Below are 25,727 nucleotides of genomic sequence, written 5' to 3'. Positions count from 1 at the left end.
GAGGGCAAGTGGCTCTTCCAATCCCCCACCTCCGTGACAAAAAAGGGCGGGGGGGCATGACACCTCCTTGCCTTTCACGTGCAACTTTGGTGCCAGAATTATGTGGGTCCCTGGATCCTCTTCGAGGTCTCCACGGGGTACCGCCTCCCAGTACCTTCCTCCCCCACAGGCTCTGCTGGTGGAGTCCCGGCGCTCCTCGAGGGCCATGCTGTTGAAGTCCCAACCTCCCAGCAGGTGTTGGGTTTTTAGGCCAGGATTTTCGCCATACAGAAGAACCAGGCTGGCCTGAGAGTGGTGTTGGACCTTTCCACCCTCAACCTTTCTCTCCCTCTGCAAAAGTTCAGCGTGGTTACGCCAGCACTTATTGCGGAAACGGGAGAATAGATGTGCTCTCTGGATCTGAAGGACACTTATCCACACGTACCGATTTGACAGCCGCTGCGTTCCTTACTACGCTTCAAGATTGCAGGCTTCCATTTCCAATACAAGGTTCTACCCTTCAGCCTCAACTTGGCTCCCAGGGTTTTTACTAGGTTAATGAATACAGTGGCAGCCCTCCTCAGGGCCCAAGGCCACCACGCCTACCCATACTTGGACGACTGGCACTTCCGGGCCACAACCTCCCCCCACACGGAAGCGGTTCAGCATACTGCCTCCGCACTGGGGAACACACTCCACGGCCTGGGGTTCACTATCAATCTCAAGAAGTCTCTGCTGCAGCTCACGCAGACCCTGACCTTCTGGGCCCTCATCTGGGGCACGAGCTGCGTAAGAGATTGCGGCCATCAAGAGAGCTACAGTTCACTTTATCTCCAGGCTCGTGACCACGGCCTGGTGGAACACCTACCGGGGTTTAGGGCAGCCGTCCTTTCTGGGCCGTGCACCCCACACAAGACTCAGGATGCAGAGATCAAAGCTGCACTTCGCAGGCTCATGGAATCAGTAGAAGGGCCCCCAAAAGGAGCCTTGTCCAAGCTCACTCCCCAGACCAAATAGGAAACAAGTAGCTATCAGCAGTTACTCAGTCTGACTGATTTAAACACAGCTAATTGTTCTCCATCCACACTTCAATATTGCTAAATAAGGAATGGATATGAGCAGACTGTCCACTCAGTCTTATCACGATTTATGTGTCATCCACAAAGTTGGAGAACTACCCTTCCTCTCGCACGCCATCACCAAAATGCTAGGCAATTCTTTTGTGAGCAAGTTTACTGCCAGCAACCTCAGGCACATGTTTTTGTCTCCTTCCACATAGTGAGGTGTGACCTTTGATTCTGTGTCCAGATAGGCACAAAGAAGCGCATGGCAACCCTGTCTAGGTTACCCTTACTTAAGGTGAGAGATGGGAGTGCCCATTTACTGTGAATGAACCTGACCAAATGCCTGTTCTTTGTGTAGGGGCCAACTCAGGAGGCTCTAGCACAATGTTTTCACCACTCCTGGAAGTCCGCAAGTGCTGCATTGACGTCATAATTCATGGACATGTTCACAAAAGTACTTTCTAGTCCCACATCACTCTCTTTGCCTCAGTTCCTGCATCTTCCAGCTTTTTCACTCCCTTCACATCCTGTGGATGTGGAAGCTGCTACTACTTTCGGAGCCACTCCTATAACACCAACCACAATCCCTCCTACTGCATTAGTGCTTGACCCCAAACTAGCCCCTGTGGGACAGGATCAAGGAGAGCCACATCCTCTACCTCTTCAGTTGGGAACATTTAGCAAACCTGCTAGTAAGCCAAAGAGCTCACTAGCAGGTTTTCTAATGTACCAAGGGTGTTCTGATCCTACCATATATAATCGTAATCCAAAAAGGAGAACACACCGGGTGAGCACAAATCAAACAGAACAGTGGACTGGAATTGATTGATGAGAGCTGACATCTGGGCATACAGCGAACATTAGTTTTATGCTACAAATACAATGGTCAAGGCATTAGAAACAGTTGCAGCTCAAAATATTCCGATTTTCCATATTTACCACGACTACTTTGCTAAACTGGGTCATATCCTTAGATCTAACGTATGTTAGTAGAACGTGATTGGAGCTAACAGATCAACTATATCCCAACTCATTGCCTCCCCATGTGGCGCCACATCTCCCGGGAACCATTTGCAATTAGTAAAATAACATTTGTTCCCGACGCTGGGACTTTATTATTCTGCTATTGGTCAGCACCATTGTGAAAGGAACACTAAACACCCTGCTTCTGGTGGGAAGGAAGACATTCACATGGCACCTGCTGGATAACAGCCTTCGCAAACCTTGTGGTGGATACTCTGAAGGCTGGCCACCTCCAAAGAATACAGAAACCTACTGTTTGATTGGTCCTCCCAGGAATGCCACTTTGTTCAGCTTCCCCATTCCCATATCCATCTGCCGACAGGCACTTGTAGCTATGTGAATAGTTCTGTGGCTCGGGTCCACTTCCTCTATACCCCTGCGTGCCTGTGGAATTGGCTTGCCGCCCTATCATTACATCACCCAGTGTTGTTTCAGCTGCTTCATTCTGCCCGTGACTCACAGCCTGAGCTTCGTCCCCCGTGGTGCTTAGATCATGTGTTCAGAGCAGGTTTCCCTGGCGAGGCCCAACCAGGGCACATCCCTGCTAAATGTGTTTCCCTGAGATTTTTCTCTCTCATAGTAATATACATAAGCTCCCTGTGCCGATTGCCTACACAGTGCAACCCTACCCCTGCATTTTCCCTCAAGGCCTTAATTCATGGCGTTACTACAGTTTGTGTGCCTGTGTTTACCCCCATAGGAGGTGTCCCGTCCCCTCTTGCTTACTCCCATAGGTAGTAGGTGTGCCCCCCTATCTGGTGCTGAAATAGCACTTTTAATACATTCCCACTTTTTGATCGATATTTCGATCGACATCTCCTTCCCGCTCATTTCCTTATCCCTTTTCCTTTTACCCACACCTGTGTGACTCTGTTCATGTCCCCCTCGCCTTCGTTTACTTCTAGGTATTCTCTGAGCACCAGTATCTTTTTCCCATCTGGTGAGCATTCGGCCCAAAATGCTTCTTAGTTTTCTAGTGGGGGCGCTGCAAAAATTAACTCATCCTCACTCTCATTCACGCTTGGAGGCTCCTCATCGAACGCTTTACCAAGCTCAATTTTGTTTGCCGGCATTATGTAACATACTTTTTTTTTTCGGCGACAGTCGCACTGGTTGATGACCCATCAACCGACACAGACGGCGACAAGCATCACAATGAGCACAGGGACAGTTATTTTAAAGATTGCTGCCAGCCAATCTGGAACCCAGACAAATAACGAGTCAAGCCTGATGTTTGACGTGGTGCTGTGTCTCTTTTATCAATCGTTCATGTATGGTTCATATCTCCTCAACAGCTTCCGTAAGTGTGCCATTGGCAGCATCGTTAGCGGGTTATGTGCCGCATGTGCTCGCGATCTTGTTGCACATGCTGTCTACCATAGCAGTCATAAGATCCAACACGTACCGATTCTGTAGGGCCATCAGTCCTTTTTCGGTAGCATTAGCCAATTGGATCAGCTTGTAACGTGTTATCTGAATCCACTTCGCCTTAGCAGCTGTTTGCACCCCGAGAAGTAGGAGAGAGCTAAAGAACAGACGCTTTGCTGAAGAGTCTTAAATGTGGTGGGATAGCGTCCAAGCTCTGAGTGGATTCTGCCGATACGTAATTGCTTGCTCTCTTCCTTATTATCTTCGGTTGAATGGTATCAAATCTGCATGAGGCACCTCCAATGCAGGGCTGTGGAGGGTCACGAGTGCACATACTCCTCCCCAATCTGGAGGTAGTTGGCCATACGCTCTTGTCCCACAGGCCCACCATACGTCCATCTCTGCCGTTGTATCTTTCTGCAACGCTCATTGGCCTCCCGCAGCTGGTGTACATCCCCAGCGCCGCCGTCCTGTTTGTTCTGAAACACAAAGAATGCTGTGTGAGTGGTTTTATGTAAACTGGGCGATATTTTTCATCTATCCATGTTAAGGCATGTACATTGGCATTCCATATTCTCCTGCATTCATCATCTATTTTCTTTACCGCTTTCTCTTCAAAACCCACCAGCCCTTCTGCATGGCACTGTAACATCCATCTTTCCCATTTTTCATTGTGATACACTGAACCCTGTATTCGCATTACGGGCCTGGTGTGGCACCATTTTATATGATGTCCTGTTGAATACTTAGACTATTCTCTTGTGGGCAGTCACCACCTGTTTTCATCTCTGTGCCTCTTCAGTGCTATACTCTAATACCATGTGCGTGGTAGCTTTTCCCTGGCCATGCTTACTACTTGCATATAGTTATCTGCGTACACCTCCTCCCACTCATCTGTCCATTTCACTTATTCAGTGTGCCCCTAGAACAGCCACTTTGTTTTGCACAAGGACATGTGCATCAGACATCCCCTTCCTCTACTGTCCCCTCTTGTGGCAGGAATTGTTTTTGTGTCGCTGCAAGATTTGGGATAAATAAGCATTGGTGCCATTGGTGCTTCCTCACCCCACCCTCTTCATCTCTTTATACCATACGTTTTCAGACGTGTGGTCCCCTCCCAAATAGCACTGTAGCATTCTTCAATGCTAAATAAACTTATTTTGGTGCTCGTTTCCCTTCCACCATCAGCCGGAGCACGTGTACTACCTCTATGCATTAGGAACCAAAAGAGATGACAGAAAGACCGAACAATCCAACCCCTTTTACATTTGCATCAAGTTTTTTTCACCCATTCCCACAAGTAATCTCATGCCCATCTTCTCCTTCATTTATGAGCCTTCTATAGAGTCTTATAGCAGTACACAGTCAATGATTACTGGGTTATACTTCACATTAAGTGACGTGTCTCCCTTGTCTTTCCGTTATGCTGCTGTTGTCTCTGCGAATGTCGGTTATATTAATCCATGCCCTCCTTTTGTTGATCTTAACTGATGTTGGGGTTGCATAGACCACTTCGAATGGACCATAAAACCTTGTTTCCTTCAGCTTCCTTACAACCTTGCAGACAAGAACTCTGTTTACGGGATCGAGAGGTTGTGCTTGCGGAAAATCCTCCTCCCGATGGGTGCTTGTGCACTCTTCAACGTTGGTTGGCCAACATGCAGGTCGCTGGACCTGGCGGCAGGTGTATTTGGGAACGTTTGTCATTTCTGTTAGATAATTTTTCATTCCATCTCCGAGGATCTCTGAGCTAGGGTTAGCATCCAAAATTGAACGTGCAGGAAGGACAGGCGTATTCATCCTCCTACCCATTACATTCAAATAATGATCCGCACTGGGTGAGTTGGAAAGGGCGAATAGAGTGAGGGGGTGGCAAGAAAGCCAGTTTTGGCACAGAGAAGAGGTTGGCTTTGCTAAGCGTTGTGAAAAAACCTGAAGGTGTCTCCCTAGCTAGTCCCCGGGGATCTGTCATCCAGGTGGCCAAAACACGGCCATCGCTTTTGGATCCAGTTCCTGGGGGTGGACCGGTGCGGGAGGATCACCTGGATGGGGGGACCTCGGGGAATGGGAGTGGAACACACTGACAGGTGAGACGTTGTATCCCCCTTCTTTCAACACATAGGACATTCAAAACTACTGCCCCCTTTTCCGACACAAACACTTTCGCACAACACACCAGAGAACGGACTAACACCAGAGCCGTTTACCTGACATGTCCCTATACACATCGGGAATTGATCAGAATTACACACACTTGATGGCCCTTTCCCTTCCCCACAGGGATAAAAGGTAGAGCAAGAGAGCAAAGTTATGAGCAAGGCAGACCGCACGACGAGGCAGCTATTCAGACCCGGCAGTTGAAAAGGAGGAAATGTGGCAAACTCGAGAGGCTGACGAGGAGAGACACGAACTTACCCTCTTCAACAAAACCCTGTGAACCCTCTGCTGAAAGATACTCTGAAGGCCGAGGACAATAACCCAAGTGTGCTGCAGCAGATGTCAACGGTACACGGAGCGTACTAAAGTCCAGCAAAAGAGCTGCAGGTCTCTAAGGTTAAAGGGGAATTAGCACAGAAAAAATGAGAATTCTCCCTAACGCTCTTCATAATTTCCAAAGCCCCAATATTTTCTGTCTACTTTTCAACTTGGAGAACTTGTATTTTGTTGACAAATAAGAGAACGTATTTTCTATTTTGCTGTCAAATGTTCCCTCTCCAGGCCGTGCATGGAAACACTGAGCCCATTGAAAATTGTATTTAAATATTTTATCGTGATACGGGGCAATTTGCGGCACACGTAATCCAGGAGGCTATATATTCCCATACCTCCTGTCGTTTCCTATACCAGCTACCCTTTATATCCTTCCCATGTTTCTTCTTCTGCCCCCCCCCTTTTCTCTCGTCACACACGCACTCACTCCCTATCTCACTTAGCTCATCATTCACTCTGGCCCTCTCCACAGGCCCGACCACTCTTAGTATTCAATGGCCCTCTCCATGGGCTCACTGTTCCCTATATCAGGACAAATAAGCGGTGTTCTTCCTCTGTACCGTCTGCACACATCCGTTGCTCTGATGCCAAACGCACTAGTTTACATGAGGTACCTCTGGGTGATGGGTGATGACCCTTCCACCACGAGTCCACACGCTATAACCACACTAACTACCAGACGTGTGTCCCTCTCTATACCAGACAACAAATCACGAAGGATGGAGGGGCACTACAAAGTACAAAAAAGTGGTAAATCTAGTAAGTAAACTATGTTAACAACAAACATAGAGGGAGAATTAGGTGATCGCACTCTAGGCTGATAAATATATTTCAGGTGCACAGGGACTGAAAAGTGTCTCAAGACCACCAGAGACAAGTACACTAATGTAGACAAACAGAACCTGTCATCTGCTGACAGGTGGTCCCTAACGGCACTCCAACAGGGGAAAACAAAACCCCTACAGTATTAGATATAGGTACATTCACTCTAAATAAATATAAATCACAACAAGCATTAGTTGTTCGTGTAAAGTAAATGAATTTATCAAGGTTAATAGACCCTAGGCTTGAATAATATTTCAAATTGGATATGTAACACAAACCTAAACTTAATTTTAAACAATTGAATTTTTGCACCAACACCCCTTCTTGCTAACTAGCAAGAATTCACTTGAAATTGTAATACATTAAGTCGACAACTCCACATTGATTAGGGTTGAATCGAGTCAAATGTTAGATCACATTGAGCACATACTTTTCATATGGAAATTTAAGGAGTTGTAACATTCATCATAAGCCTATAGAATGTCAATATCACAATGATACTTCCGGGAATTCTTGGTTACAAACAATTGGATTTCCTATATTGATGTCCCAATATGTTCCAATTCAGTGGGCAGTGTCCACTTTATTATATACAAAAATGCCAACGCGTTTCGGAAAAAATCCTTCTTCAGGGCGGTTACTGCTGTACATACATTTTCATTCAAATTCAGTCTGAGTTGCTGTGAATAAATACAAAAATGTGTAAGGGTGAGTCAAGCTGTACTCTTACTCCTCTCAACCGACAAGCATCTGATCATCCCGCTATTCAAGAATAACACAAAACTGACCTTCTGTTAATCACCAAAACGGGGGCCACAATGGTGGAGCCAAAGGCTGTACTGGGATATGATAGAATACGGTAGAATGCACTCAAGGCTGAGGACAGGACCTCGCGCGGCCGCCACGGTCAAGAACCAGCTCAGAGTCAATTGATAGTCAACTAAAAAGAAATAAAATGGAGAAATCTAATTAACCAGTATGTCCCGTGCCTGTACGAACTAAACAGAATATCTAAATCCTACAAGGCACCATAATGTGAACAACATCACTTGTAAATATAAAGAATGTCCACATCAAACACTCCCCAATAACACAATCTACTACGCCTCACGTAAACAAGCCATGACTGCATAATCGTACATGGACTACACTTTTCAGGGTGCATACTACGAGCAAAACTCTCTCTTGCTGGTCATCGTAACTGTGTTCCAAAAAGCCAAACTTACATTGCGTAGTATCAGCGCTGGGCGTCCGGCTGCAAGCGATGTATCGCTGCTGTGAGCCCAATGTTATACAAGAGTCAACGCAAATAGTGCACATGCGCAGAACGTCACCCAGACGCCATGATGGTAGGGGCAACAATGTGTGTTGTCACGACGACGGCAATGTCAACACACGCTGGGACCGCTCCCCGCAGCTAGCAGCTGCAAATAAATCTGCGTGTACCTGAAGCATATTACGGAAAAGACAGCGTGTTTAAAATTTGATACTATGCTCGTGGAGCGTCGCTAAACAGAGTGAGTGTAGAACGGAGGAGGGACCAAGCACCAACCTAGGTAGACGCCTGTGTCCCTCCTTACCGTTCAAAAGTACCTAACGCTGTGGCTGACAGTTGGATACAAAGGAACCACTGTGCAGCCAAGCTCTATACTAGATGTTAAAAACTAGAATACCACGGTAAAGACTAAGCGAGTCCTGTCCTAAGCCTTATATGCTCCACAATTTAAATGATCCCTCACAAAGTGTAAAGGGATAACTTCCTTATGTAAAACCCATGCCACCCACTTACATAGCAAAACAACAAATGACAGCTTCACAGTGTGTACAAAAACAAATAGATGGTTGAGCATAAATCAAGCAAAAAACCAAAAGTTAAACATTTGGACCGTGATACGGTCATATACCCCAGAGCGCCCGGAGAGGCTAGGCTAGACACAGCAATGTATAAACCATTCACTAGGACAGTCAATTCGAACATATACTGGCAATATGTTAGACATAGCACATAAAGTCTGTTTCACAGTTCATTCCCTTTGGATACATGGAATCCAGATAATGAATCCACCACACTTCTCTTTGTTGTAATTTCCTGGTAATGTCTCCCCCTCTATTTCCAATAGAGACTTGTTCTAAAATCATACATTTGAGTTGTGCTATGGTGTGCCTAGCTTCAAGAAAATGTGATGTAACTGGGGATTTAAGATTGCCTGTCCGTATGTTGGACTTATGCTCTGTCCAACGAAGCTTCGCTTTTCTGGTTGTGATGCCTACATAGAAAAGTCCACATGGGCATTTTAAAGCGTATACGACATTTTTCGAGTCGCACGTGCATGAATGTTTTAAGGTAATAGATTTGCCTGTATAAGGATGTGTGATGGTGTTCCCTTTTATAATGTTCCCACAATGCTGACAATTGTGACATGGAACAGTCCCTTTATGTTGTGGACTCATTGCGACCTGTTTCGTGAACTCAGCTTTAATTAAACTCTTCCGTAATGGTTTACTATTGCGGTAGGCAAACATAGGAAGTTCACTGAAAAGGTGTTGTAAGGTCGGATCCATTTGTAGCATGGGCCAGTTCTTTTTAATTATGCCTTTGATCTTGCCACTTTGAAGTGAATAGGTAGTCACATAGACCAATGATTGTCCAGTTTGACGAGCTTTAGGAATAAGTAACGTTTCCCTGTCTGTCGCTTCAACCTTTCCAGCGATTTCCGAAATCAAAGTATGGCTGTACCCACGGTCTAGAAACTTTTTGCTCAATGTCTGTGATTGTAGTCTATACTCCTCGGGCTCAGAGATATTGCGTCTGTAACGTAAAAATTGACTGAGCTGTACACTCTCAATGGTCCGCTTAGGATGGAAACTGGTTGCCATTAGAAGGCTGTTGCGGTCTGTAGTTTTGGTGTGGATCTTGGTGGCCAACTTATTGTTTTTGACATAGATATCGACATCGAGATAGTTGATTCTGGTTCTACTCGTGTTGTTGGTAAACTTAATTCTAGGGTGCATATTGTTCATCGTCTCAAAAAAATGTTGTAAATCTTCCTCCGGACCTGTCCAAATGCCAAAAACATCGTCAATGTATCGCACAAATACTGGTAGATGTTGTGTCCATCTAGGCGAGGACAGAATGAACTCGTGCTCCAAATAGAACATATAGATGTTGGCATATGCGGGTGCCATTGCAGCCCCCATACTGGTTCCTGATACCTGTAAGTAGTACTTATCGCCAAATTGGAAAAAGTTATTCATAAGCACCAGTTTCAAGAGAGTGAGTCCCTCTCTATACCCCCAGAACAGAAAAACTTCAATGACGCAACCCTAAACGTCAATGGCGCAACTATACAATTGCCAGTACTACACACAGCTCCTGTTTGACCGGGTCTGCCACATACTACGCACCTCTCCTGCTCTAATGCAGGCGTGCCCACACTCGCGTCCACTTTCTATTGGGGGTACACACTAATTTCTAATACTACTAAGGCGAATTGTCCTCCCTCCTTGAGGATGCATCCTAGACACCATAGAGAATCTATTCCTCCCCCGCTGTGGGCATGCAACCACTATGCAGCGTGTTCTTGCATGGTTAGACTCGCGTCCTAGAGACCCCAGAGTCCCTTCGGCACCGAGCCTCCAGCATGAGTTCTTCCCTCCCACTGAGCGCAGGCGGCGCTTGGGACCAGGCAAACCTTTGTGAACTCAGTGCTGCAGGGCCTCCTCAGTGATGCGCGTTGGTCAGGTCTGCGGCTACCAAACTTGCGCCCACCAGCCTGGGTACCCTCAGGTTACTGGAAGGACTGAGTATCTGGCTGGGACCTCCAAAAAATGTATCAGGTGTCCTCTGATCTTACCATATAAAATCGTAATCCAAAAAGGAGCACACACCGGGCAACAATCCACACTGTTTATTACAACTGATTGATGAGAGCTGAGGCCTGGGCATACAGCGAACATTAATTTTATACTACAAATACAATGGTCAAGGCATTAGAAACAGTAGCGGCTCAAAATATTCATATTTTCCATGTTTCCCAAGAAGCTCATTGCCCAAACTATGTCATATCCTTGGAGCTAATGTATGTTTGAACGTGATTGGAACTAACAGATCAACAGTATCCCACGTCATCGCCTCCCGATGTGGCGCCACATCGCTTCTCACACCTCCCCGGAACATGTTGCAATTAGTAAAAGAACATTTGTGCTGACCGCTGGGACATTATTATTATGCCATTTGTCAGCACCATTGTGAAAGGAACATGAGACGCCTGGGTTCTGGTGACATTCACATAGCACCTGCTGGATAACAGCCTTTGCAAACCTTCTGGTGGATACTCTAGAGGGCTGGCCACCTCCTAGGGACACAGAAACCACCTCCCAGGAACGCCACTGTGTTCAGCTTCCTCATTCCCATATCCATCTGCCGACAGGCACTCGTAGCTTTGTGAATAGTTCTCTGGCTCAAGTCCACTTCCCCTATACATCTGAGTGCCCGTAGGATATGCGTGCCGCCCTGTCATAACATCACCCTGTGTTGCCTCAGCTGCTTCGGTCTGCCTGTGATGCGCAGCCTGAGCTTCAGCACCCTCCTCCCTAAACTGTGGTGCTTGGATCATATGTTGAGCAGGTTTAACGGGTGAGGCCCAACCTGGAGGCATCCCTGCTCAATGTGTTAACCTGGGATTTTTCCCTATCTCATAGTAATATACATAAGCTCCCTGGGCCGATGGCCTACACAGGGCAACCCTAACCCAACATTTCCCTGCAAGGCCTTCATTCATGCTATTACTACAGTTGGTTTGCCCCTGTTTTCCCCCCTAGGAGGCGCCCATCCCCTCTTGCTTACTCCCGTTGGTGGAGGTGCGCTCCCCTGTCTGGCACTGAAATAGCACCTTTAATACACTAATGTGTCTAATAATAACCACAGGACTTGAGATGGAGTTGACATGTTTACTTTTATCGCACAGAAAGGAGATTGGAAAAATGCGTACAGGAACTAGAGGTTCCAATGCTATTCATGTATTTGCTCTAAATTAACAGTGGCTGGATGGAATAAATGGGTGTCACGGGTCTCCCTACCGTGGGCACTCTGGGCTCCCCCTATATCGATTGTTTGACCAGTCCTCTTCACGGAGATATTGCATCCTGCTTGCTATTTATAGCCCACATCATAATGTTAGTGTCTGGCACACTGTTTCCTGGTCTGGGGAAATGGTGCCCCAGGTCACTGAGAGTAAGGGCACCTTTCACTCTCACTAAAGGGAACTCTCTCTCTGTATAATGGATTTAGTATCCTTCCCAATAAAAGGGTTGCCTTACCTCCTGTTCCATTAAGGGTTGAAATGCTCCTCTCACTTCGGAGGGACCTGGTGTCCCTCACACCTGGAATTGTTCCCTTGGTGGCTTTCTTAGGGGTGCTCTTCATAATGCAGGCAAGCCACAGGTCATATCTGTCATGTGGGCACACCTCCTGATGGTTCTCTTCAGCTGTGAGGCTAGCTATCCCGGGCACTTCAGGATAATCACCCCCATCATTAAAAGGATAGACTTGAGTGACTGGTGCTCACTACTCAATAGTGATTGTATTCTAGTGGGCTGCGGAGTGAGCACCCTACCTGCTTTTCTCAGAATATGCAAATATTTGCCTAAAGGGTCATCAAACTGTAATTTGATTCTCTAATTTTAGAACTAGGGAGTCAGTCATGTATTTGGCTCGTCCCTTAGAGTACTGTTATGTTCATTCTGATGGTTTAATTCCTGTTCAGTAGTTATTAGGAGGGGGTAATTGTTATACCTTGCCTATTTTTGATCTTTCTGTTGTTATAGCTGTATATATGTATCTATGTTGTTTGTCTTGTCTGCGCCCTCAAGCCTTCGGGTTAGTAGGTGCGCAATATAAATTTAATAAACATAAACATACGTCACACTTGCACCGTTCTGAGCCTTACTTTTCTTCAGTACGGCTGGAAGGCTCTTGACCCTGCTGTCCAGTCTACTTTATTTTGTCGCCCGGTCCTGGCTCCCTTGATTTCTGCTGCTGGTACCTTTGCTGTCTCCTTTAATGTTCAGCTTTGTAAGAGAATCCTCTGTAGGTAATCCTTGCAATGGTTGTACAGGGAAATTGCCCCGTCTCTAACTGGCCTGCATTGTCCCGAGCTAATGTAATGGCTGTTGGCCATTTTGACTCGGTCAGAAGTCCAGACATTCTCATGGATGTGCGCTGGTGTTCCCATGACTTCACTCTTTCTTTTGTGTGGTTAGATGGAGTCTGTGGCATGTCCCAGGTAACCATAATAAGTATGCCAAGACATTGTTCCTGTGGTCGTCTTGATTAAAAATGTTTGCCCAAAAAAAGGTTATCCATAGATATACATATTAAGCACTGATCTTCGATCAAAATTAATTGTTTGCAATACATTTAATTTGATTGTAAATGTGTATTAAATGTTTTATTGATTTTTTTAAATGAATATTATGAAATACAATTGTGTACAAACAGATATATAAGTGCTCTTTTGCACCTAATGAGCCAAACCTTTGAATACGAGTAGTAGTATCCTAATTCAGTGATATTTATTTAGTAATCTGGCTGGTACCAGTGTCTAAGTAAATATCCTTTTGTTATGAGAAATGTTCCTTTTGGCGACTGCAAAGGTACCGCATGGGCTTCTCTGCAAGTCTTCAGTAAGGCAGATTGCAGATTTGGCAGAGTCGAATTCCCAAATGTTTTTAATTGATTTTCCTCCATCGTTTAGGCTACTCTGTGAGAACAAATTCAATAGTAGCCCTTTACACCACGTTTGGATGAAGTTCTTTTGTGACCGTTTGGATTTTGTTTCCATTTTTATTTAGCACCTTTATGTAAGAGGTGCAAATCTGTGGCTGCGCAGAAATTGCTGGTTAGTGCAGTTACAGTTAACTTGGGTACAAATAGCCACTCTCCAAAGGATTTCAGACAGTCACTCCAAAATCCTCCCCATTCTCCTGCTGGACTAAGAACTGCATCCCTGGGCCCCAGCATCAAAGGAACAGCTCCTGGCAAATAGCCAATCGCCGAAGGATTTCAGACGGTCACCACAAAATCCTCCCCATTCTCCTGCTGGAGTAGAAAAGGCATGGATTTCTGGGCCCCAGCACAAAAGAACCATAGCTCCTGGCACATAGCCAATCTCTGAAGGATTTCAGACAATAGTAAAAAAAAATCCTCCTCCCTACTCTTGCTGGAGTAGAAAAGACCTGCATCTCAGCAGAAAAGGAACAACAGCTCCTGGCAAATAGCCAATCTTTGAAGGATTTCGGGTAGTTGCCACAACAGCCTCCTACCCATTCTCTTGCTGGAGTAGAAAAGACATGCATCTCTGGGCCCCACCATAAAACAGCTCCTGGCACATAGACAATCTCCAAAGGATTTGAGACAGGCCTCACAAAATCCTCCTCCCCATTCTTGCTGGAGTAGAAACGTACATCTTAGCAGAAAAGGAACGGCTACTTACAAATAGCCACTCTGAAGGATTTCAGACAGTCACTCCAAAATCCTCCTCATTCTCCTGCTGGAGTAGATGATAACTGCATCCCTGGGCCCCAGCATAAAAGGAACAGCTCCTGGCAAATGGCCAATCTCTGAAGGATTTCAGACAATAGTCAAAAAATCCTCCTTCCACTCTTGCTGGAGTAGAAAAGACCTGCATTTCAGCAGAAGAGGAACAACAGCTCCTGGCAAATAACCAATCTCCGAAGGATTTCAGACAGTCACCCCAAACTCCTCCCCATTCTACTGCTAGAGTAGAACAGACCTGCATCACTGTAGTCCAAGCACAAAAGGAACAACTGCTCCTGGCAGGTGGGCATGGGAACCCAGTGGAGTCCTCGAGACAGTGACGAAAATAAATGAAAGTACACTATTTTCATTGTTTCCATGTTGACGGGAGAGAGAATGTGGGTGAGGGATTGAGGAAGTGGGATACATTGACCTTCCCAAGGTAAGTGTAACTACAACTTAAAAGGGGATGCCCATTCATTTGCAATGTTGAACACAATTCCTAAACCTGATACAAGTAGGTATTGTCAAAATAACTAGTCAAATATAAAAATGGGCAGAATACCTAATATCATGACGTAAGGCATCCTGCATGCAATGTTTTGGGTCGTTCAAACTGAGCATTGAAGGTCCTGGAATTATTTTTGTCCACCCTGGATTCTGAGGTGATGGGCCATAGACAGGACTCCACCATCGCACCCATTTCTCCACAATGATATACTCTTCGCAGGAACTGCTTCCAATGACAGGCCAGAGGTAGGCGATGCATGCTTTCTTTGAGCACCCTTTCTGCATGAGGCGTATGCTGCATGGATCCCATTCTAATGAACTATCAACCTATAAATGCCATTTAATAGCCATTAATGCTCTTCATTGTGGTGAAGGAGGCCTTTGCTTAATCTGGCATCTAATTCAGAAGCATGTTCTCTGTGTGTAATTGATGGTCAAAAATTAATGAATCTTGAATTCCAATGTGCATGCATTCAGGTACACGGTATAAGCTGCAGTATGAAGTTCTTTTATTATGGTACCGCAGATGGCTTGTGTGTAGTACAGGAGACTGATAAGTGCCATGGTTGTAGACACATAACTGAAGGGCCGCCTTTGGCCTACAGGTGTGGAATGTGAAGAGTGGTCTGATTACTGGTAATAGTGAGGGGTTGGTAGGTAAAGAGGGAGAAGTAGATGAGAAGGCAGTGGTAAGTGGAGAAGGTTAGGTTAGTCGAGTTAGGGAAAGTGTAGAGGCTCTAAACACAATGAAGGTGTGGAGCAGGTGTAGTGTTGGTTGGTCAATATTGGAAGATGAGATCGGGAACGGTTGAGGAGCAACCAGCTTCTTCTTGGTGTACCTGGGGTCAGTGTGAGAAACTCATAATGCAAAAGAGGACTTCAGCCTATAGTGCTGTGCCAAGCACTAAATTCACACCCTTAACGGAAGAGATCTTGCATGCTTTGCAGACGCACCTGATAAACACTTTTCCATCCACTTTGCAGCAGCAATCGTCTGAGATGGAGGGCGACACACGTCCTCGCCTATTATTTACTCATGTGTTATTCCAGATGTTTTGGACTTCATCTACCATCAGCCCTAGCCAGCATGACAAGTGGTGAAGGATCATGTGTGTTGTAGTCCAAAACAAGTAGTAGAGGGAAGTCCCCCTTTTGTCCCATGTAAGATTTTGACAGGTGGATCCGGCGTCTGTTTCTGGTCTTGGTCCCGCCCCTTTTTGATGTGCTTTGATATAAACTTAATATACATTTTATGTAAAAATATCAAATGTTTATTGATTTTGTATTAGATGTATATTTTCATAGAAAGTGTTTTCTAATTTATATTATTTATTTTTTTCATTTGTAAAGCGCCTAAACCCTGAGGCACTAGGGCGCTGTTGCAGACCAGTTACATTTATACACAGGCTTGAGTCATGACAGTAAATAAATCAACAATCAATAGCAAAAGTTGTGGATTTCATGCAGGGCATTGTCTCGGTAGGGGATTGATTAGGCAAAGAGCCAGGTTATTTGTTTTTTTCGGAAGACTCAGTAAGAGTTCTCTGCTCTTTGATCTACACGAAGTGAGTTCCAGTGGTTTACTGTGACTGTTGGGAAGCTTTCCCCCCTCCTTGGGCTCTTTTCACTCTTGGAATGGCTAGTTTGTGGGCATGTGTGGGTCTTATTGGACTGTTGGATATTAGTTTTGATATAAGTGAATATACATTTTATATCAAATCTATATAAAGATGGGAGCGCAGCGCTCAATGATTTTGCTTGGTCGAGTGCCGAGAGCGGAGTGAGCTCTGAAGACGGGGACTGTGAATCTAGGGTTTTGCAGAGTGACGCGTTGATGTCAGACTCAAATTGATAATCCCCAAAGTTTTTGATAGCAATTTTATTGAACCCCAATAATTTTTATGTAAAATTTATGGGAAGCAGAAAATGATATCAAACAATTTTGTTATCTTTTTGATATAAAAATGTATATACAAATATACTATTTTTTTATACATGCATTTATATAAAAATCAAATCAAGAATCTTATTTCTGGATATAAAAATCTATTTAAAAATATGATTTTTTTAAAATAGAGAAATGTATATAAACATTTATATAGGTATCCGCTATTTTGAAAGTGTTTGCATGTGTTGATATTATGTGCCATCCTAATTACCTCATTTGATTACGTGCTGATATTTGACTGCCGGCGAGCATATCCTAACAGAATAGCCGCTATGAGCAGCTCTTGTTTGCAGCAATTACACTAGGCAGAGAGAAAAAGCACTCTCATTTTCAGCTTCTAAAATTGAAACGTAACTTGTGAGCATTGTGCTCTGTTTCAGGAACTACATTTCCCAGGGCACACTGGGCCCTCCATACTGATACGTCAGGCGCTTCAGCCCTAAGCCGGTCTTCGGTGGTCATTGACGTGCTCGGCATCCAGCCATTGGAGTCCCCGCTCAGTAAGTTAAGAGAGCTCACGGTATCCCTGCTCTCCGCATTACCCCGGCAGCTAAACGTGTTCCAGCATCATGGGTTACCCAGTCAAAGAACCTCTATTGGTTGCTGCTCTGCGAGTAAATCGGTTAATACTCATAAACCGACTGAAGCAAACCAAACTTGATAATTTCTCTAAGTCTCATCCCCCATTGCCTCCGAACTGTACTAGTAAAGATTTAATTCAAAGACCCTTAATCCAACAAAGCACACCAGACGAGGCTAGTTCAATATCTATTCCTTGTGTTAAGGGTTACACTCCTGCCGCCTACACTATAACACATTCCTCCCCCATTCCTGATTCTCTGACATCGGGCACACGGAGCAAGGCCTGCCTGACCTTGTCCCATCGGAGCGCCTGACCCCGCAATTCCGGGCGCATCGCGGCGCCACAACGAGGCCGCATCTTCACTTTTCTTCGGCCTGCATCCGCCGGCAGGCGGAAACGCCGGCCACGACGAAGGCCATACTAAGGCCTGTTGGGTGCCTGTTCGGAGCCATAGGAGCCAGGGGCCAGGAACTTTGCCCTTTCCGCTCCAGGTTCTTCATTATTAGAAGGTAATGGCAGTTCAAATTAGTATTTATGGACTGTAGATATATACGAATTTAGGGATTAGAATATGAAGATGTCTCCTGAAGCTGCCACTTACATTGCTTGCTTACATTGTGTTGTGCCTTATGGTCGCCAATAGACCACAACTGACTGTGTTTTGCCCTGATTTATGTTGTGCCTTTAGTCTTATGGCCCTTGCCTTTCACTGCCAATTTGATCTTAGGTGACCACTGTCTATGTACATGGTTGTTGTGCCACCTAGCTCTTCCCTCTCACTTAGGTGACCAGGACTGTCATCATGCACGTCAGTGTACTCCTTCCATTACTCTACACACTATCCCTTCGACTTGCCCAAGCTCTCCAGCTACCTACGGTAACAACCTCCACACTCTGGGTTAAAATGGACCAGCCTTCTACCAGCATGGCATCCCCACGACCTCTCGTGTCACCTAGAATGAGCCCGGCAGCACCCGCTGTAGGCCATACCAACCAATACCTCAACGACCCAGCTTTATGGCTGGATCACTTTGCTAGGAAACCTACACCTAACCAACCCTGCCCCCTCTCTCTTAGAAATAAGAGACTAGGCACCAGATTCCGCCTACGCCTACGCCACATCCGTCACATCACCAGGAAACAAACCCCCCTCTCTCCTGGATCTCTGTCAACTGCCACCACATGCAAACCCACCACCTCCGAGGTTAAACTGCCCATGTTCAAAGGTGCCCTTATTAATGCTAGATCCCTCACTGCACACGCACTTGACATAGCTGACCTCATCACCACGTCTGACCTTGACTTCATAGCTATCTCCGAAACATGGCTTCATGCCGGATCTGGCCCCTTACTAGCGTTAGCCCTACCGCCGAACTACAGCATCACACGATGTGACCGCTCCACCGCCTCTTCCAAAGGCGGCGGTGTGGCCTTCATCCATAAAAATACTCTTGACCTAAGAGTGTTACCTGATTCCAAACTCACATCAGCTGAATCGCTGTCTGTCAAACTAGCACTCACACCTAACCAAACAGCCACCATGCACCTAATCTATAGACCTCCAGGACCCGCACCAACCTTTGTCAGTGAAATCTCCACTCTCCTCCTCAACAATACAAAGAACAATTCTCAAACAATCATCCTAGGCGACCTCAACTTAGGTCTTGGTGACTTAAAAGATCCTGTGGCCTCTGACCTGGAGATCGCACTATCTGACCTCGGCCTTACCTTATACATCCAAGAGCCTACCCATATTAAAGGTAGAACACTTGACTGGGTAGCTGGCTCCAATTGCAATATCAAGGTCCTTAACAATACCCCCTGTCTATGGTCCGACCATCACATTATAACTTTCAACATTGAAGCCACACCACGAATCCCGTCACCATTAGCCCCAGCACTCCCAACTAGAAGCAAAAAAGATATAACCAAGGAGAAACTCCTCCCATTGTTACTCCCGTCCCTTAACACAGCCACCAACTCTTACTCTGATCCAACCTCACTAGCACACACCTACAACCAAACAATGCGAACTGCCATTGATTGTATAGCACCTCTCAAACTTAGAAAGGCTAAACCTCAAGCTTATCTTAATTCATGGTTCACACCACAGTTAAGATTGCTCCGCAAAGCTAAACGCTGTGCCGTAAATCGATGGAAAAGCCACCCCTCAGACGAGCATAAAGACAGTTTCCTTCTAGCCTCACTCTCCTACAAAGATGCCATCATCACGGCAAAAAAGGAATCTTTCAACAACCACACTATACAAGCCGACTCGAACACCAAGGAACTCTTTAAAATCCTAAGAGAGCTTGAAACTCCAGTTGCCCCCCCTGACACATGCGTGAAAGATAGTAAATGGTGTGCCAACATCCAAGCAGCCTTACTAAATAAAATCTCCACACTACAAGACAAAATCAAAGATAAACAGGACAGCCTGAAGCGCGACAACCACGTTCTTTCCCTCACTAAGGCCCCCTTGCCAGACTCTACCAATATCACACCATTCGCATTCTCTCCGCTTACCGTGGCAGAGGTAGAAAATATAATTCTTAGAATTAAGCCAACTAACTGCCAAGGTGACCCGTGCCCAGCCCCTACTATCAAGGACTCAGCGCATGAGTTGGCCCCATTCATCACGGCCTTCATCAACTCTTCCTTTCAAACAGGTATTGTCCCGGACAATCTGAAGGACGCTTGGGTTATCCCACTGCTTAAAAAACCTTCCCTAGACCCTAACATTCCCACTAACTTCCGACCTATCACCACTGTACCATTTCTGCTCAAGATCCTAGACCGTGCTGCATACTTTCAGATCCAAAATTACTTGGAAACCTATAACTTGCTAGGTCTACGACAATCTGGTTTCCGCCCCAGACACGGGACAGAGACCGCATTATTAGACCTTAAAACTCAAATCGAGGTTCTAAAGGATCAAGGCAAACTAGCAATGCTACTACTTCTCGACCTTTCAGCCGCATTCGATCTGGTCAACCATCAGATCCTGTGCGAGCACCTCCATTCCGCTGCCAACTTCTCTTCCTCGGCTGAGGCTTGGATCAAATCTTTCCTGAGCAACAGATCCATGAGAGTCTTTGCCCCATCCGCAGCCGCGGACCCTTCTCCGATTCACTGTGGCGTTCCTCAGGGATCTTGTGTGTCACCTACACTCTATAACATTTTCACGAAACCACTCTTTGATGGGCTTGACTATCTGGGTGTCTCCTATACTAACTATGCGGACGACACCCAGATACTCATCCCCATCACTGGTGATTATCTAGGTGACACCAAGGCCCTTAACAACGTCTACTTGGTCATCCAAGCCTGGCCCAACATCAGTTGAATGTTGACAAGACGGAGCTCCTGATCTTGGGCACTGCACAACGCCTGAGCAGACTAGAGCCGACTAGAGCCGTCCTATCAGTCATTCAACATAGATGGTAATATCATTCGTGTCTCAAAAGATACCAAAACGTTAGGTTTCTACCTTGATGCCACACTCTCATTAACCCGACAAACTAATGCTGTCAGATCTGCGTCTGCATACACATGCAAACTTATCGCAGCTTGCAGACCATTCCTCACTACGTCTAACAGCTTTACGCTAGCGAGAACCCTTATTATGGCTAAAATTGATTACTGCAGTGCTCTTTATCTTGGCACCAGCCAAGAGAACCTGAACAGACTTCAAACGACACAAAACAACGCCATTCGTGCCGCTTTAAACATTCCCCGACACCACCACATCACAGAAACCAGAAGTAAGTTAAATTGGCTACCTGTCAAACAGAGAATTTCACTCAAAACACTCGCCCTTACGCACAAATGCCTAGCCAACAAAGCCCCGATCTACCTTGGTAGTCGACTGTCGCGCCATTCTACCTCCCGACCTCTAAGAACAGCCCAATCCCACTGTCTAGCGATCCCCAGATTTAAATTGCAAAAAGCAGGGGGCTCAAGTTTCCCCATCTTAGCTTCCAAGTTATGGAACTCCCTCCCTGTTTCAATTAGAGCGGAAGACTCTTTCAATACCTTCAAAGCCAATACTAGATCTTGGCTTTTCAACCAGCTTTAAGTCCGGCTTCGCGCTTCTTCCTGACCTACCCTGACTTGCCGACCGCTACTATCACCTATCGGCACTGAAACTACTGTACATATGTATATAAGATCCTCTTGTAAATGTATATAATGATTTTTTGTTATACCTGCATATCGGATCCCATGTGTAAATGTTTAATGTTTCTCTGTTATACCTGCATATCTGTAACCTTGTACAAATTGCGCCCTGATGCCTCCGGGCCTGTTGGTTTGCGCGTTATAAATAAATAAAATACAAATACAAATCGGGGAGCCATGCTCCCACTAGAACAATCCATCATCCAAATTTCTCTAGAGACTCAAAACCCCTTCGACAATTTGGATCGACAATTTGGATATTCTTGGATATTCTTTGTATAACGGAACATAGATCTGTGATGCAAGTGGCCCATCTATTAATCTGGCTACTCTTCCAGGCTACTCCTTTTTCAGTGCCAATCGCACCAAAGGCTATGGGGCGGGGTGGCTATAATTGCTAAATCTGAACTAGGGTTAGTTCCAGCCTCAATCACATGTATAGGCTGCAAAATTCTACATGTTAAAATGACCCCGACATGCCATAACAGTATTAATATTGTACTAATTTACCGACCACCCTATACAATGCCAGAGTTTAATGAGGAAGTACTTAAACTATTAAACAACCTTACCAGTCCAAACTCTGCCACCCTTTATTTAGGGGACTTGAATTGATGGAGAGGAAATAACCTCGATAAAGAAGCTCTAGATTTAGAATATAGATTTAGAATCCTAGCCATTGAACATGAAGTCATAAACACGGACCCAACCACTGCAAAACATCAAACATTAGATTGGATTATGACAAGGAAGCTTAAATCCAACAGTATTCAGACCACCCTGTGTATTTAGTCTGATCACTACCTCATCAACTTCACTATTCAATTTCTAGATCCCCTACACAAGCAAAGAAACCTAATGAACTCAGTCACACGTCAGAATTTCAAAATGTGCTCAGTCATGACCTCCAGCTTTGTCTGGAGTCCATGTCCAAGTCACCCTCCCACGACCAAGCAGACAATATGGTGTCCACTTTCTCCCACACCTTTACCAAGATGCTAGGCCTCAAGGCACCCATCTGTTACGCTCACCTGGTATCCACAGGGACGCCACCCAGCCGGGTTACTCGCTGGTATGCTTCTCAGCTTTGCCATGATGTGGTCTGCGGGGAAGGTTCTGCCTGAAAATACAGGAGTACTGTGTTCAAGACTGACTGACTGGGGTAAGTCTCCTCCCTCCATCCCCGTATGATTTCAGTCCCTCTGGCACCCTCTCCTCACCTTGTGGTAGAATTAGGCGTGCTCTCCGTCCTGCCTTCTTTGCAGGGGCACGTTGTCTTTCATGGTCGAGTGCGGTCCAGTTACTTCACTGATGCCAGCCCGTTGATATTGTTCAGGTAGGTCTTATTGCTGTTCTTTAGTTTTGTTGCTATCTTTCATGCCTTTCTTTGTTTAAAATGTCTCTTTTTTTCTCCCTCAGGTATGCAGAGCTTCAGCGTGGCGAACTGGCTTGGTTGAGGCTCGCTGGTAAATGATGGTGCATTAAGAGCGCTATGATGCGGTAAGTAAGCGCTATGTGCAGCACTGCGAAGTCTTGCCTTTGCTAACCTTCCTTGTAGGTCGTGGTGTTCTTCAGCGTGAGAGGAATGTCCGGAGTGGTGCCAGCCGAGAGGCGACCAGCCAGGTAAGCCTTTTGAGCAGTTCGTAATTTATAATGTCTCTAATGCTTTTTTTAATGTTGCCTCTATCTTCCTCTTTCAGGTCGTTCTGTCTGGGAGGCATGCAGATTCGAGGAAGCTGTTCTCAGTAGCTGCAAGTGTTTAAAGATGAAGACTGCTGCTGCTAATGATGTTCCTTTTGTCTCCTTGCAGGTTCTGCTTCTCCGAGGTTCGAGGGAATAGCTGGACACGGTGAACGTCACGTTGCAAGCTGCAAAGTAATGCGAAGCGTGTTGTCTTGCTCGGGTGTGGTTTTAAATAGCCCCAACAAAATAGTCCAGGTAAAGTAGTCCCTAGGCTGCCACACCCAAAACACTAGACTGCATAGCTTGGTTCTTATGAACCAAGCTACGTGGATGCCTCCATGTTGGCTGACAATACAATAAAGTAGTTCCCAAGCACATTGTTTTTCATGGTGTATGACCTGGCGCCAGGACTGGCCCCATGAGGGCTTCTGAAGAGGATGCCAGGCTCTAGAGGCCAGAGTCCTGACTCCACCTGGCCAATGGGTTTGCCAGAGGGGGTTTTTGGGCGAGGGTCGTGACAGCACTCCCCCCTAAGGCCCCTCCCATGGTGTTCCTTCTGTCTGGCCCAGGTTTGGTTGGGAAGTTCCGATAGAATTTCCTGATTAGACGTGGTGCGTGGATATTCTCACTGGGCTCCCAGGATCTATCTTGTGGTCCACATCCTTTCCAATCGACGAGATAATATAGCTTGGTCCTAGAGTATTTAGAGTCCAAGATATCTTTGACTTCGAATTCTGGTTCTCCATCAACAAGTATGGGCTTAGGTGGTATCCCAATCCGTGTGCCAGGTTGCATTGGTTTCAGGAGGGACACATGGAATACCGGGTGGATGTGTAGATTAGGTGGTAAATCCAGTTTCACGGCTGCTGGGTTGATAATTGCCTTAATGGTATCGGGTCCCAAGAATCTGGGATGAAAAGTCCGGGTTCCCTTGATGGGTGCGAATTTAGCGGCTAACCAAACTTTGTCTCCTACTTGATAATCAGGGGCCTTTTTCCGGTGTCGGTCGGCGAATCTCTTTTGTTTTTTTTTGGTATGAATAAGGTGTTCCTTTGCCCTTGCGAAAGCCTGAGTAATGCTTGTGTGTAGAGTCTTTACCTCTGGCATTTCCAAGCTGGCTGGAAGGTCTAGTTCAGAGGTACGTGGATGTCTGCCATAAAGGGTATAGAAGGGCGTTTGTCCCGTGCTTGAATGCAAAGAATTGTTATATGCATATTCGACTATCCATAGTAGGTCTTTCCAATTCCTTTGTGGTGCAGCATGCACGTAAATATTGCTAGAGTGTCTGATTGGTTCTCTTGGTTTGCCCGTCCGTTTGGGGATGGTGACTGGTAGATAGCCGAACGTCGATCTGCGCCATTGCACAACATTTCTTCCAGAAGTTTGAAACAAAATGGCTGCCTCGATCAGAGACCAGAACCGAAGGGAAGCCATGTAGCTTAACAGCGCCTTCCAGGAACACTTTTTCTAAAGTGGCTGCGTTTGGGAGGCCTTTGAGAGGAATAAAATGGGCCATCTTCGAGAATAAGTCCACAACTACAAGGATGGTGTTGAACCCTTGGCTTGGAGGTAGATCAGTGATGAAGTCAAGGGAAAGAGTGTGCCATGGAACTGGAGGAATGTCCAATGGTTGTAGGAGACCAGATGGTTTTTGTTTCTGTGATTTATTTTGTGCGCAGACACCGCAGGACTGAATATACTGAATGATGTCCTTACGCCAGGTAGGCCACCAAAAGTTCTCTTTCACCTTAGCAAGGGTTTTGGCGATCCCAGGATGCCCTTCGATCAGTGAATCGTGATAGTTTGAAATAATATGCTGTTGTAATTCCTTCTTGGGTATATATAGGGGATCCCTAAAAAAAGGTTAGATGGTCCTTGATGGTATATTGTTCTCCTTGAGTTTGCCATGCGAGGTAGGCATCAGGATTAATTGTCTGTTGGATTTCTTTTCGTAGTTCTGCTTGTGTTAAGGCTTTCGTGATACCTAAGAGTTTGTCTTCAGGTATAATAGGTACTGGGTCTGGAGTTGTATATACTATTTCATCTATGCCCATGCGAGATAAGGCATTCGCCTTTCCGTTTCTGACTCCTGGTCGAAATGTGATTACATAATCATATTCGGCGAAGAAAAGGGCCCACCGTAATTGGAGCGAGGACTGGGCCTTGGCTGTTTTGAGAGATTGCAGGTTTTGGTGGTCTGTGATGACTGTAGTGGTGTGTCTGGCCCCCAGAAGACAGTGCCTCCAGGCTTTAAAGGCGGACTTGATAGCCAGGAGTTCCTTGTCCGTGTTGGCATAATTAATCTCTGGAGTTGAGAACTTTTTCGACCAGAAGGCCACAGGATGTAGCTGGCTGGTTTCCGGGTCTCTCTGTGAAAGGACAGCCCCCATTGTCAGACTGAACGCATCAGTTTCAACGACATAAGGGAGGTCTGGACGAGTATGTCGCAGGATTGGAGCGGAGGTAAACCTTTGTTTAAGTTCCTGAAAGGCTTCTTCTGCTTCTTCGGTCCAAGCAAACTTTTTATTGTTTTTTCGT

General features: G+C 45.8%; 1 protein-coding gene across 1 annotated transcript in view; it reads left to right on the top strand.

Annotated features, from left to right (window-relative positions):
• The window catches only part of LRCH4 (leucine rich repeats and calponin homology domain containing 4), a 1,212,507-nt gene that overhangs the window by 1,169,774 nt on the left and 17,006 nt on the right, over positions 1–25,727 (top strand). The gene's annotated exons all lie outside the window — the stretch shown is intronic.

Source organism: Ambystoma mexicanum, chromosome 1p, assembly GCF_040938575.1.
Source record: "Ambystoma mexicanum isolate Mex_15411 chromosome 1p, UKY_AmexF1_1, whole genome shotgun sequence".
In the NCBI taxonomy this organism is placed as follows: domain Eukaryota; kingdom Metazoa; phylum Chordata; class Amphibia; order Caudata; family Ambystomatidae; genus Ambystoma; species Ambystoma mexicanum.
Note: the sequence above shows the minus strand (reverse complement) of the source record. Positions and strands in the feature narration are given on the sequence as shown.